Source organism: Scylla paramamosain, chromosome 17 (assembly GCF_035594125.1).
Source record: "Scylla paramamosain isolate STU-SP2022 chromosome 17, ASM3559412v1, whole genome shotgun sequence".
In the NCBI taxonomy this organism is placed as follows: Eukaryota; Metazoa; Arthropoda; class Malacostraca; order Decapoda; family Portunidae; genus Scylla; species Scylla paramamosain.
Window position 1 is genome coordinate 23,699,798 of NC_087167.1, and position 15,000 is coordinate 23,714,797.

Genomic DNA, 15,000 nt, shown 5'->3' on the forward strand with positions numbered 1-15,000 from the left:
AGCGGTGTATTCAACGTGGTGTGGTCGTTGGCTCTGATGAGCTTGACTTATCGACTATTTGAAGATGATGTTCTCCTGCTTAGTTATGAAAGCAACGCTTTTCATAGTATAGTTATAATTATATATATATATATATATATATATATATATATATATATATATATATATATATATATATATATATATATATATATATATATATATATATATATATATATATATATATATATATATATATATATATACATAAACCATACTGGAAGAGCAAGGAGTTAGTGTTAATAAATATATTTGTTTTTTCTTCCAACTAGAAGAGGGGAAACTGGTTATGCTACCAAATGGAAGATAGTTTCTGAAAATTAGAATATGAATTCAGTTGAAACATTACTTGATACTGAATGAATCTTGCGCATGCCTACAAGAAAAGAGTCAGGGGAGAAGGTATATTATCTCGGCATGCCTTAGCGCGCCGGAAAATCTTGCAACCCCTCCACCTTTATATTGAGTTTTATTCACATTTGTGCTTGTGTATGTGAATTTAGTCATAAATGTGCAGTTGCAGGGTCAACACTGAAACAGAAAACCTATGCATATGACCCGATAATGTTAAATTAAGTGAGAAAAACAGGGAAAATAGTAATTTACTACACGCACGACCGCTCTGGCTCAATATATACCGCGCGACAAAAATTTTGAGGCACACTTCCTCCAACTCTGGTAGCAGAAGGTTCTCCCAGCTCCAGCTCCCAGCAGCAGCTAACCAACCAGCAGCCAACTTTGAAGGAAGAAGGTCCGCCTTACACTGAGCCGCCGAGTCACAAGCTCCGCCCCCCGGGTCCGGAAGGAACCAATAGGCGCCCAGCTCCGCTCCTGCTCTCACTCCTGTGTCCTTTAAAAGGCCGGCAGGAAGCAAGGCGCACACACTCGCCCACGAGCCGCCTAAAAAGGAGCATTTTCGCTTCCAACGACTCTACAAAAAAAAAAAAAAAAAAAAGGCTTTGGCCTGCTAGACAAAAAAGAATACCGATAGACAACCCGGCAGTCACTTCGAGGAGCCGCGGTCTTCCCTACGTTCCCTGTGGAGAGAGCCTCACCTAAGGGTATCGCTGGAAGATCGCAGTAACTCACTGGTATAAGTGACTTTTGCCAACTGTTCCTCCTACTCCACCTTTCTTTTGTTCGTACCGGCGACAGAGTCAGGATCGGGCCTTAGGCAAGCCCGCTCCGCGCTCTTTAGCCACCGGGGCCTCTAGTGTTGGCTAGAGCAGCCTAGAGACACCCCGTGAGCGTACAATCCCTACCTCAGGGCTAGATATTCAGGGTCTCCTCTCTCCATCTAGGATCCCCCTCGGGATATAGGTTCTAGGGCGACAGGAAACAACAATAGGTTGTTTATAGGCCACTCGTGGTTGTAGCACCCTAAAGGCTGTAGCGCCAAAAGGCTGTAGCGCCACTCACGCCTAATAACACTTTTCCACCACAGATTCTCTCCTACAGGGCTGCAGCATCATAGGGCCCGGCCCTATGATAAGATGGCCGCCCCACGCCCCCCTGACCGGACAATAAGGTACCGGATTAAAACTGCCAACATCCCTGCCGACCTCAGCAATGCCTTTTTTACCAGGACCCAGGTTCCCCACACAAAATGCTTTAAATCTGGCCCTTACATTATCGTTGGTCTAGCCAGTGAGGCTGATCGCGAAAGACACACCACTCACCAGGCAAACGAAAACTTAAAACTCCTAGGTTTCGAGCTTGTTGAGTCTCCAGAGGAAATATCCGCCAGGACCATCCTTGCCCGCCGTGTGGACGACTATTTACTGAAAAAAACTAACGACGATCTCCGAATGGAGATTGAAGCTAGAAACGAAACCCAAATTGAAGAAATACACGCAATCCCAAAAGCTCACATGATTAAAATACGTCTCCGGTCGAAACAACAGGCCGACCTCATCAAAAATAAAGGCATCAAAATATTTTCGCAAATAGTACCTTCTTATAACATTAATATTGAAGAATACAGACCGGTTACACAGTGTTACAAATGCTATAAATTCAGCCACCGCACTAACCAGTGCAAAGACACTGAACAGATCTGCTCTAAGTGTGCAGCTAAGGGCCACGACTACAAGAACTGCCAATCATCCACCTTAAAATGCATAAACTGTGAAGGGGAACACACAGCGGTCTCCTTTAAATGTCCCATAAAACGTGAGAGTCAGCAACAACAAAACTCTCCAAAACCTACCCCAATTACAACTACCTATGCACAAGCCACCACACCCAATACTTCCACACAAACTACTTCTAACACAAACACAAACTCAGAGAAACTTCTGCTTGCAGAAATTATCATAAAATATTCAATTCAGACCTCTTTTGGCGACTTAAAAAAGCAAGCTGAAACCATGAATTCCCTGCTTGAATATAACGGTTGCCCCACAATAAAGCTTCCACCAAACTTCCAACAAACCAACCAACAACACTTTAAACAACATTTCCAACAAAACGAAGAGATACACACTCCAACACCCCCACTTCAGCAACCCGAACTTACCACACCCAACGACACCAGTTCCCTCTCACCTAGGGACATGGGCTCCGAAGAAGACCCAGCTTCTGGTGAATCGCAGCCCCAGAAGTCCCCTCCAACACAATCCACTCCTACCACTACCATTACCAGTGCCATTACTTCTACCAACACAACCAACAACACCACAAAAAAGACTGACACAAAACGCCTGCTCACAAACCAACCCCAACCTTCACCCCCATCTACACGAACCGCATTAAGGGGTAGGAAAAACACCTAACACACTCAACAATGATCACAGTAGTACAACTAAACTGTCGCGGTTTCTGGAATAACAGACACCTTATCTCAGAAGCAATTCGATCTATCGATCCAGACATCGTCCTTCTCAACCACACAGGCACACCTCTTAAACCCATCAAACTTTACGGATACAACACACGCTACACAACAGGTACGCGCCATGATGGCGTAGCTATCATGGTAAAATGTACCATCAAACACATCCACATAACCGACTGGCCTTCAGCTCACTTCCTGGCCACCAAGATCGAAACACAACACGGGCAATTTCTAATCGCCACAACGTACAGCAGACCGGATACTGGGCTCCCTCTCACCAGCCTCAACAATCTCTTCAACCACACAAACCTACCAGTCTACATACTGGCAGACCTTAATGCCAGTCACACAGCATTTCGACATAACAAGAACAACCAACACGGACACGAACTTCTGCAACTCACACAACTAAAACGCCTCCGTTTCCTTGGTCCTGACTTTCCTACCTGCTATACCCACAATGGGAATGGCAGGCCGGATCTCATTCTCTCCAATCGGCAGTCCCTACCTTTCCACCACCACATCTCCCAAGGACCCCTCTGTGGTTCAGACCACGTTCCCATAATCCTAAAAATATCCTCCAACCCCATATCTATCCCATCCCCACCTGTCCCCGACTACCGCTCCGCCGATTGGGAGGGATTCAGGGAAACACTTACAGATCTACACCGACCAACACAGCTCGAAGGCCAACCATATACAGAAATAGACAGCGCCCTAGCGAAACTACACAGTGACATCCTGACATCAGCCAACAGACACACCCCAAAGAAACAACACACAATTCACATAGACTTCAGACCCTCCATAAAAACACAACGACTACTAGTGTGCTACAGAACACGCTTTTTAAAAAACATGAACAGCCTCATTCCCATCTACAGAGACCTATGCACCCTTCGCACACACATACTAAATAGCCTACAGGATGATCACAGCGCTCACTGGAGGACTCTAGTCTCCCGTATGGACGGAGCTCGCTGTAGAAACCCTACTCAGTTCTGGCACATGGTGCACAAGCTAAAGGGAAGCCAGCGGGAAAGATTCGAGTACCTCCTAGTGAACGGTGATCGAGTCACCAACCCAGACCAGGTCACCAACACCTTCCAGACACACTGGCGTAACTCCTTCCAACCACACCCTCTCCCTCTTCATGAGCCCAGTATTGCCCACATACACCATATCACCGATATTGTGCGCCAAAACCTAGCAAACACACTACCACATAACATTATACACTTAACACGACTAGACCCACAACACCCTCTCATCACACCCATTGAGGAGGAAGATGTCGCCAGGTTGCTCAGGCACACTCCGCGGCGAGCCCCCGGCCCCTCAGGAGTCACCTGGCCAATGGTGCGGAGCCTTCCTCCAGAAATCATATCCAGCCTGACAAAAATATTCAATGCTTGCCTCGCCTCTGGATACTTCCCAAAGGCTTTCAAAATTTCAAACATCACCCTAATTGCCAAGCCCGGAAAAAACTCTCACTTACCAGAAAACTATCGCCCCATAAGCCTACTTGAAATTCTTGGAAAAACTTTTGAGCGTCTAATCAATTTAAGATTGAGAGCGTTCCTCGAAGATAACGGATTGCTGGCACCACAGCAGTTCGGTTTCCGGAGGAACGCCTCAACTGAGGACGCCCTTAACAGCATAGTAGCCTACCTAAATTTCAACAAGCCATATTACAAGACAGCACTCGTGACAAAAGATGTCAAAAAAGCTTTTGACACCGTTTGGCACACCGGTTTAAAATATAAAATTTGTAATAACTTCAATCTCCCTTATCTAACACAACGCATCTTGTGTAGTTTTCTGGATGAGAGACAGACAAGAATCCGCCACCAGGGCACCTTTTCGTCATTTTTTACCCCTCAGGCTGGAGTCCCACAAGGCTCCGTACTCTCCCCAACCCTTTTTAACATGTACACAGCTGACCTACCCCTCCCAGCCCACAATGACTCACTAACTATTCAATACGCGGACGATGTAACGCAATTGGCCCGTGCCAGGTCGTTAGATCTCCTAACCGACAAAATTCAATGGGAACTGATGGCGACTGGCCTGTGGGAGATGAAATGGCGAATTCTCTCCCATCCCGAAAAATCAAAAGTCACTTATTTCAACATTAAAAGAAGTCAGCCCCGCCAAATCTCACTAAACAGAATTGATCCAATCCCCACCCCAATCCCCATCAGTAACAACAACAAAGTGCTTGGCCTCACCATAGATAAGCACCTCAACTTCAATATACATATAAAACAAAAAGCAACCATAGCCGCCAAGGCCTTGAGCAACCTGGAAAGATTTCGCGACAGCAGCACAAAAACAAAACTTCACCTCTACAAAGCTTTCATTCTCCCTCTCTTAACCTACTGCCCTCTTGCCCTCTCTCTCTCTGCTCCCTCCAACCTCTCTAAACTTCAGAAGGTTCAAAACCGAGCAATTCGTTTCGCTCTTGGGACGAAATGGTTCGACTTCAGAACCTCTCTCTCCATTCACGAGGAGTCCAACATCCCCCCTCTTAACATAACACTCCACAATAGAATCGAAAAACAACTAAGCTCCTTCTCCGACAGACACACAATCACATACAATTTCATTACCAACCTCCCCCCAGCTTTCCGTCACTTGCCGCACTGCAATCTCCTTGATCCTCCCACTGTGCCTCCTGAACCTGTCTTCTAATAATGGACTCCTCCTTTCTTCCCTTCACTATCTCCTTTTTCTGTACCACTCATGGTGTCTGAGTGGCATCATCGTCGTTCTCTCGTTCACGTGGGCGGGCCCGCGTGCCAACACCTAGTGGTTTTTTCATATTTTTTGTCTTATGGTTTTGTATTCATATTTTTGTTTTTATGCATTATTTTTCTGTCTCGCAGCCTAGGTTTTAAGGTGGCACCGGACCGCTCCTGGGAAAGGGACTAGACAAAAAAACACCGCCATTAACATACCATGCCTCTGACCGAGGGAGTGGGGTCGTGTGCCAACACCTAGTGGTTTTTTCATATTTTTTGTCTTATGGCTTTGTATTCATATTTTTGTTTTTTATACATTATTTTCCTGCCTCGCAGCCTAGGTTTCAAGAGGGCACCGGACCACTTCCAGAGAGACGGGGATAGCACGAACCGCACTCCTCCCACTGACGTCACGGCAATGGGGCCCCCGGCCGTCGGCATGACGTTCCGGTAGCGGTACCCCCCGAGGTAGTTAAGGAGCGGCCAGTACTGATGATGGGGACGGTAACCACACCATTCAGTGGAAGCCACTTCACCCCCCACACAGAGGTAGTTGGGTGCGGCAAGGGCTGGGCAGGAAGGTAGTCAAGAGATGGTGGGGCGGGGCCCTGGAAGCATCCATGCAGGAATCCCCATTCACCCCCCGCCACCAGCGACTTACCGCGTGCAGGCAGATGGTATTAGATTTGACCCCTCGTTGCGGTGAGGGAGCCTTTTCGAGCCTCTGTCATTGCACATCCTACCATCACGTCAATCATTATCACAAACCATCCTCTCCCTCCCCATGCATATAACACCACGACATTTTTTATATTATATTTATATATATATATATATATATGTATATGTATGTATATGTGTATATGTATATATGTGTATATATGTATGTATATGTATATATGTATATATGTATGTATGTATGTATATGTATATGTATGTATATATATATATATATATATATATATATATATATATATATATATATATATATATATATATATTATATTATATTATTTATTTATTTATTTATTTATTTATTTATTTATTTATTTATTTATTTATTTTTTTTTTTTTAGCAGGGTGGCCTTTTTGCAGGACGAGTCACAGGACACAAGAAAAAAGGACCAACACCGCTTTTTTCACCCACCACATTACATCATACAATAAATATCCCGGCCATCACCAAATCACTCTACTACTATCCGTGGTTCGGAACCCACGTAAAACTGTAGGTCCCTCCGCTATACGGATGCAATTCTTCCTCTGTCCTTCTTTGAACCAATAAAAAGCACAAAAAAACCCTTTTTACTCTGACTGTCCTTCACTCCTCTTTCACAACCTGATAATGCAGGCTCTGGATAGTCTGGCCCCTAACTTGTGCGTGGTTTGGCCCGGGGATTTGGGTGCGTGGGCGGCGTCCGTGGCTGTGGCTGTGTTGGGCTTGGCTTGCTCGGTTGGTGGAGGACTCTCCTGCTTTCCCCGATAAAGCCCTTGTCTTCCTGGCCATCTTAGAATGAATATAACACGTTAAAAAAAAAAAAATAAATAAATAAATAAAAAACATAAAAAAAAGATGTCCCTCCTAATTCAAATTGCGCCTGGGTCAAGCCCCAGTGACTATTTCTCCTACTACAATTCCCTTCTTATCACCCCCCTATTCTTCCCACTATCCCCACTTCTCCCTCCCCATCTTTTCTCTCTTTGTTATGTTATGTTATGTTATTTTGAGGCACATTCGTGAGCTTCCTGTTAGACCGTTCGGACGTCGTACTAGCAGCTCTCATCACCATGACTGGCCGCGGCAAGGGAGGCAAGGGTCTTGGAAAGGGAGGCGCCAAGCGTCACCGTAAGGTTCTGCGTGATAACATCCAGGGAATCACCAAGCCTGCTATCCGTCGTCTAGCTCGCCGAGGTGGCGTCAAGCGCATCTCTGGTCTCATCTACGAGGAGACTCGTGGGGTGCTCAAGGTGTTCCTTGAGAACGTTATCAGGGATGCTGTCACCTATACCGAGCACGCCAAGCGTAAGACCGTTACTGCCATGGACGTTGTCTACGCCCTCAAGCGTCAGGGCCGTACCCTGTACGGATTTGGTGGTTAAATCGCTCCATTATTGAGATGGTGCCAGCTATTCAGCTTGCATTATCATCATTGAATAACATCATCTCCCGGACCTTTTTAAGGTCCACAAACATGAAAAGAAAGAAGGACCATAGACTACTATTATTACTACTACTTTCTCATAACCATGTTCACTATCACTATCTGAGCTAAGAAAAGAAACCATTATTAATTATAACCATCTTTCTCACTTCATCAGGTCTTCTCCAAGTATTATTATTATTATCATTATTATTATTATTATTATTATTATTATTATTATCATTATTATTATTATTATTATTATTATTATTATTATTATTATTATCATTGACTTATTTCAATGATCACGCCCCTCATCGTTCTCAGTTTCTCATAAAACAAAATATACATTGAGATGAAAAAGACGCTCAACATATCACAATAGGCAACACATCTAATCAACTCTCCACTGTGACACACAGCAGGTACATTAGTAGAAATATAGTATACATATTTATTCTCGGTCACTTGCGTGCCTGACTAAATAATAATAATAATAATAACAAATAACTAACTCGAAAATAAATACACTACTTGCTTATTATTGATATACCAGTATAGTCTACACAACTCTCTAGATGTTTGAACGTGTGGCTCCGAAGAGGAGCCGGATTGATGGTGATATTGGCTGAAGGGGAGGGAGGCCCTTTATTTACTTCTTCTCAGTCTTCTTGGGAAGGAGCACGGCCTGAATGTTGGGCAGCACGCCACCCTGTGCAATGGTGACTCCGGAGAGGAGCTTGTTAAGTTCCTCGTCGTTGCGGATGGCCAGCTGCAGGTGACGTGGGATGATGCGAGTCTTCTTGTTGTCACGGGCGGCATTGCCGGCAAGCTCAAGGACTTCAGCAGCCAGGTACTCCATAACTGCCGCAAGGTACACGGGGGCACCAGCACCCACGCGCTCGGCGTAGTTGCCTTTCCTTAGAAGGCGATGAATCCTGCCGACCGGGAACTGGAGTCCAGCACGACTGGAACGGGACTTTGACTTTCCCTTCACCTTTCCTCCCTTGCCGCGTCCAGACATGATAATGGATGTTGTGGTAGTAGTAGTAGTAGTAGTAGTTGTTGTTGTTGGTGATAAATGAGGAGCGCGAGTACTCTAACCTCGTCGGTAGCTCTGCGAGCAAGTAGTGAATTTTGGGAAAAACGGCTATATATACGCGAGATCAGATCGGCCCAGAGCGCGTCTGGACCAATCAGGACGCTCGCTGAGGTGGCGACTCCTGATCCTGAGTAGGCACGCTAATATATATACCACTTTTCAACTGAGAAAACGCACACTCGTTCTCACAGCAGTACGGCGACACTATGCCTCCCAAAGCATCAGGAAAGGCTGCCAAGAAAGCTGGCAAGGCACAGAAGGCCATTGCCAAGGGCGACAAGAAGAAGAAGCGCAGGAGGAAGGAGAGCTACTCCATCTACATCTACAAGGTGCTCAAGCAAGTCCACCCAGACACTGGCGTGTCCTCCAAGGCCATGTCAATCATGAACTCGTTCGTGAATGACATTTTCGAGCGCATCGCTGCCGAGGCATCCCGCCTGGCACACTATAACAAGCGCTCCACCATCACCAGCCGGGAAATCCAGACCGCTGTCCGTCTTCTTCTGCCTGGTGAACTGGCAAAACACGCTGTTTCTGAAGGCACCAAGGCTGTTACCAAGTATACCTCCTCCAAGTAAACAGGCGGCCAGTATACTGCTGCCAGTATAAAATAATACCCGGCTCCATTGGAGCCACACTTGAAAAGGAAAAAAGATACGATATAGACAAATGCATTATTATTATAATTATTGTTATTATTATTAATATTATTATTATTATTATTTTTATTATTATTATTATTATTATTATTATTATTATTATTATTATTATCATTATTAATAATATTAATATTGTTGTTTTTATTATGATTATTATTATAATAATTATTGTATCATTATTATTATTATTATTATTATTATTATTATTATTATTATTATTATTATTATTATGCTTATTATTATCGTGATTATTATTCTGTGGAGATAAAGAAAAGATAAAAAAAAAATAGAGATAAAGAAAGATAAAAATTCTCCCAAGTGAAAGAGATATGGCCATGGAAGAGGGAATAATAATAATAATATAAAAAAAAAAAAAGGGGGGAAGGATATTGAGTTGAAAGTCGATACCTGATACTGAAAGATGGAAAATAAATATTTTCTTCCACAAAACCAAACAGATTGTCTATGAAAATTCTTTAATGAAAGAGATGTTTGGCCCTAAAAAGGGCCTAGATATTGCTGTTATGAAGATCATTCGTGGATGACTTCTTAGGCACGCTCGCCACGGATGCGACGAGCCAGTTGGATGTCCTTTGGCATGATAGTCACGCGCTTGGCATGGATGGCGCACAGGTTGGTATCCTCAAACAGACCCACGAGGTAAGCCTCGGAAGCTTCCTGGAGAGCCATGACAGCAGAGGACTGGAAGCGGAGGTCAGTCTTGAAATCCTGAGCAATTTCACGCACCAGGCGCTGGAAAGGCAGTTTCCTGATAAGCAGCTCAGTGCTCTTCTGATAACGGCGGATCTCACGGAGAGCAACGGTTCCAGGCCTGTAACGGTGGGGTTTCTTGACACCTCCAGTGGCTGGAGCAGACTTGCGAGCTGCCTTTGTAGCAAGCTGCTTGCGGGGCGCCTTGCCACCAGTGGACTTGCGAGCCGTTTGCTTGGTACGTGCCATAGTTGTGGTAACAACAACTCACAACGAACACTCAGCTGAGTCTGCCCGCGCTTCCCACAAAATCCCTTTATATATGAATCGGGTGGGCCCGACGACTCCAACCCTGCCTTGTGATTGGTCAGAAACGTCCAGTGAGGCTCATCGCCCACGCAGTCACCGCATGAAAGATGTGATCATTATTGTTAGTCTAATTCATTTTGTTCTTATTCTTATTCTTATTCTTATTCTTTCTTCCCTCATTCATAACAAATCTTGGAAAATATACAGCAGAACTGACATGTCATTTAAAATTCTAAGACAATTAGCAAGAAAGTTGTGATATTCTTATTTTTTTCATTCTTTTTATTCTATTTTTTTCTTATTCTTGTCATAATTAATATTGTTATCTTTATTATTTTCATTTTTTTTTATTATTCTTCCTTATCTTATTCTTATTTATCCTACTTTTAGAGAGATGAGGCTTGTGCGGTCACCCATCCAAGTTCTGCCCGGACCCCCTGCTTAACCTTGCTGATCCCGCCGTCAGCTGATTGGTCAAGAGCGGAGAACAAGGTGTTGGGAGGGCTTATTTCTCTTATTCTTATTCTTTCCTGTATTGTTGTTGCATTGTTGTGCTGAAAATGTTGGAAAATATGCACTAAAATTAACCCTTCATTCATAATTCTACGACAATTAGCAAGAGAGATATATTATTACTTTTTTCCCTTATTTTTGTTCTTTTTATTCTTAATCTTCTTTTTTTTATTATAGTTGTTATTGTTATTTTATTATTTTCGTTTTTCGTTCATTCTCCTCATTCTTATTGCTATTTTTTTCTATTCTCAGAGAGATGAGGCTTTTGTGGTCACCCATCCAAGTTCTTCCCGGACCCCCTGCTTAACTGCGCTGATCCCGCCGTTAGCTAATTGGCCAAGACCGGAGAACTAGGTGTTGGGAGGCCTTCTTTCTATTATTCTTATTCTTTCTTCCCCCATTCATATCGTTGTATTGGAAATGTTGGAAAATATACAAAAGAATTCACCCTTCTATGACAATTAGGAAGAAAGACATGGGATGCTTTCTTTCTTTTTTTTTATATTCCTTTATTGTAATTTTTCTTATTCTTGTTATAATAATTCTTACTGTTATCTTTATTACTTAAAATTTTCGTTCATTCTCCCTATTCTTATTCTTATTTTTTTTATTTATTTATTTTTTTTTTCAGACAGATGAGGCTTGTGTAGTCACCCATCCAAGTATTGCCCGAAACCCCTGCGTAATCTCGACGATTTCATTTGACAATACCTATTTACTTATTTATTTATTATTATATTTATTAAAAAAAAAAAAGAAGAAAAGAAGATGAAGAATAAGGTATGTAATCGAAATACTCTCTCTATACTGTAGCAATAGTTTAGCTGGATGTACTTGTATTGTGTCAAAAATACTTGCAATATCTGCAATTGTAACCTGCAGTGTCGGCATAATGCATAATTAAGCAATGAAAAGAAAAATTAATAAAAGAATAAATGAAAAAAAGAAAGAAAAAAAGATACAATTAACAATTAAATATATTAGCTACCCCTCTACGTTTCTTTATCACTGCAGAAAAATGGAAACATTTTAACGTAGACTTGTCAAAATTCAACTGAAATTAAGGGTTAAATAAGGATTGTCACCCCTTCCCCAGAGGATATTCATTGTCTTTTAATATATATATATATATATATATATATATATATATATATATATATATATATATATATATATATATATATATATATATATATATATATATATATATATATATATATATATATATATATATATATATATATTCTTTTTATTTAAAGTCTTATTTAGAGAGAGAGAGAGAGAGAGAGAGAGGTAACGTCCTTGAGGATAGCAGCTCGTCTACGCTCCGCTCAGTGATCAGCGTTAGAATGTAATTCCTCATTTCTTTAAAAAAAAAAAAAAAAAAAAAAAAAACAGAAACTTTATTTAGGGGGCTTGCTGGAAACAAACTACAATGGAGGAAAGAACAATATGTCTGCTATATGACCCACCCAGTTAAATTTTCAAGAAGCAAACGCAAGTTGGAAAATACGAGGAAGATAAATTTTCATTTATATACGTTTTATGGTAATTTCTGCCACGCCTTCCTCTATTCATCAAACGTCACTGACACTTATTCCCTTTATTTTTTACTTTACAGAATCTTTTGTAGGGCAAGACTCTAGAGGATATGTGCTTTCATAAATTCTATAATGCTTTGCTTATCATAGAGACATAAAAAAAAAAAATAATAATAATAAAAATAAATAAATTAATTAATTTAAAAAATCAAAATAAATAGATATATAAATTAATTAATTAATCAAATAAATTTCTATGCTTCACCTTTATAGCATTCGTATGAATGTCAAAACAAAACAAAAAATATAAATATAAATAATAATATGAAAAAAAAAAATTACTAAATATATGAAAAATAGCATTACTACTACTACTACTACTACTACTACTACTGCTACTACTACTACTATTTTTTTTTTTTTTTTTATGTAGGAAGGACACTGGCCAAGGGCAACAAAAATGTAATAAAAAAAATGCCCACTGAAATGCCAGTCCCATACAGGGGTCAAAGCAGTGGTCAAAAAATGATGAATAAGTGTCTTGAAACCTCCCTCTTGAAGGAATTCAAGTCATAGGAAGGTGGAAATACGGAAGCAGGCAGGGAGTTCCAGAGTTTACCAGAGAAAGGGATGAATGATTGAGAATACTAGTTAACTCTTGCGTTAGAGAAGTGGACAGAATAGAGGTGAGAGAAAGAAGAAAGTCTTGTGCAGCGAGGCCACGGAAGGAGGGGAGGCATGCAGTTAGCAAGATCAGAAGAGCAGTTAGCATGAAAATAGCGGTAGAAGACAGCTAGATATGCAACATTGCGGCGGTGAGAGAGAAGCTGAAGACAGTCAGTTAGAGGAGAGGAGTTGATGAGACGAAAAGCTTTTGATTCCACCCTGTCTAGAAAAGCAGTATGAGTGGAACCCCCCTCAGACATGTGAAGCATACTCCATACATGGACGGATAAGGCCCTTGTACAGAGTTAGCAGCTGGGGGGGTGAGAAAAACTGGCGGAGACGTCTCAGAACACCTAACTTCATAAAAGCTGTTTTAGCTAGAGATGAGATGTGAAGTTTCCAGTTCAGATTATAAGTAAAGGACAGACCGAGGATGTTCAATGTAGAAGAGGGGGACAGTTGAGTGTCATTGAAGAAGAGGGGATAGTTGTCTGGAAGGTTGTGTCGAGTTGATAGATGGAGGAATTGATTTTTTGAGGCATTGAACAATATCAAGTTTGTTCTGCCCCAATGAGAAATTTTAGAAAGATCAGAAGTCAGGCGTTCTGTGGCTTCCCTGCGTGATATGTTTACCTCCTGAAGGGTTGGACGTCTATGAAAAGACGTGGAAAAGTGCAGGGTGGTATCTTCAGCGTAGGAGTGGATAGGACAAGAAGTTTGGTTTAGAAGATCATTAATGAATAATAAGAAGAGAGTGGGTGACAGGACAGAACCCTGAGGAACACCACTGTTAATTGATTTAGGAGAAGAACAGTGACCGTCTACCACAGCAGCAATAGAACGGTCAAAAAGGAAACTTGAGATGAAGTAAACAGAGAGAAGGATAGAAACCGTAGGAGGGTAGTTTGGAAATCAAAGCTTTGTGCCAGACTCTATCAAAAGCTTTTGATAATTATGTCCAAGGCAACAGCAAAAGTTTCACCAAAATCTCTAAAAGAGGATGACCAAGACTCAGTAAGGAAAGCCAGAAGATCACCAGTAGAGCGGCCTTGACGGAACCCATACTGGCGATCAGATAGAAGGTTGTGGAGTGATAGATGTTTAAGAATCTTCCTGTTGAAGATAGATTCAAAAACTTTAGATAGGCAGGAAATTAAAGCAATAGGATGGTAGTTTGAGGGATTAGAACGGTCACCCTTTTTAGGAACAGGTTGAATGTAAGTAAACTTCCAGCAAGAAGGAAAGGTAGTGTTGACAGACAGAGCTGAAAGAATTTGAATAGGCAAGGTGCAAGCATGGAGGCATTGTTTCGGAGAACAATAGGAGGGACCCCATCCGGTCCATAAGCCTTCCGAGGGTTTAGGCCAGCGAGGGCATGGAAAACATCATTGCGAAGAATTTTAATAGGTGGCATGAAGTTGTCAGAGGGTGGAGGAGAGGGAGGAACAAGCCCAGAATCGTCCAATGTAGAATTTTTAGCAAAGGTTTGAGCAAAGATTTCAGCTTTAGAAATAGATGCGATAGCAGTGGTGCCATCTGGTTGAAATAGAGTAGGGAAAGAAGAAGCAGCAAAGTTATTGGAGATACTTTTTGGCTAGATGCCAGAAATCACGAAGGGAGTTAGAGAGAGAGAGAGAGAGAGAGAGAGAGAGAGAGAGAGAGAGAGAGAGAGAGAGAGAGAGAGAGAGAGAGAGAGAGAGAGAGAGAGAGAGAGAGAGAGAATGTGTGTGTGTGTATAT

The 15,000-nt window shown here is 42.0% G+C and overlaps 1 non-coding gene across 1 annotated transcript in view; it reads right to left on the bottom strand.

Annotated features, from left to right (window-relative positions):
• The window catches only part of LOC135108695 (5S ribosomal RNA), a 119-nt gene extending 87 nt beyond the window's left edge, over positions 1-32 (bottom strand). Inside the window, exon 1 of the ribosomal RNA XR_010272409.1 lies at positions 1-32. This exon is cut by the window's left edge and continues 87 nt beyond it. This is a non-coding gene — a ribosomal RNA (5S ribosomal RNA).
• Positions 33-15,000: the final 14,968 nt, after the last annotated feature.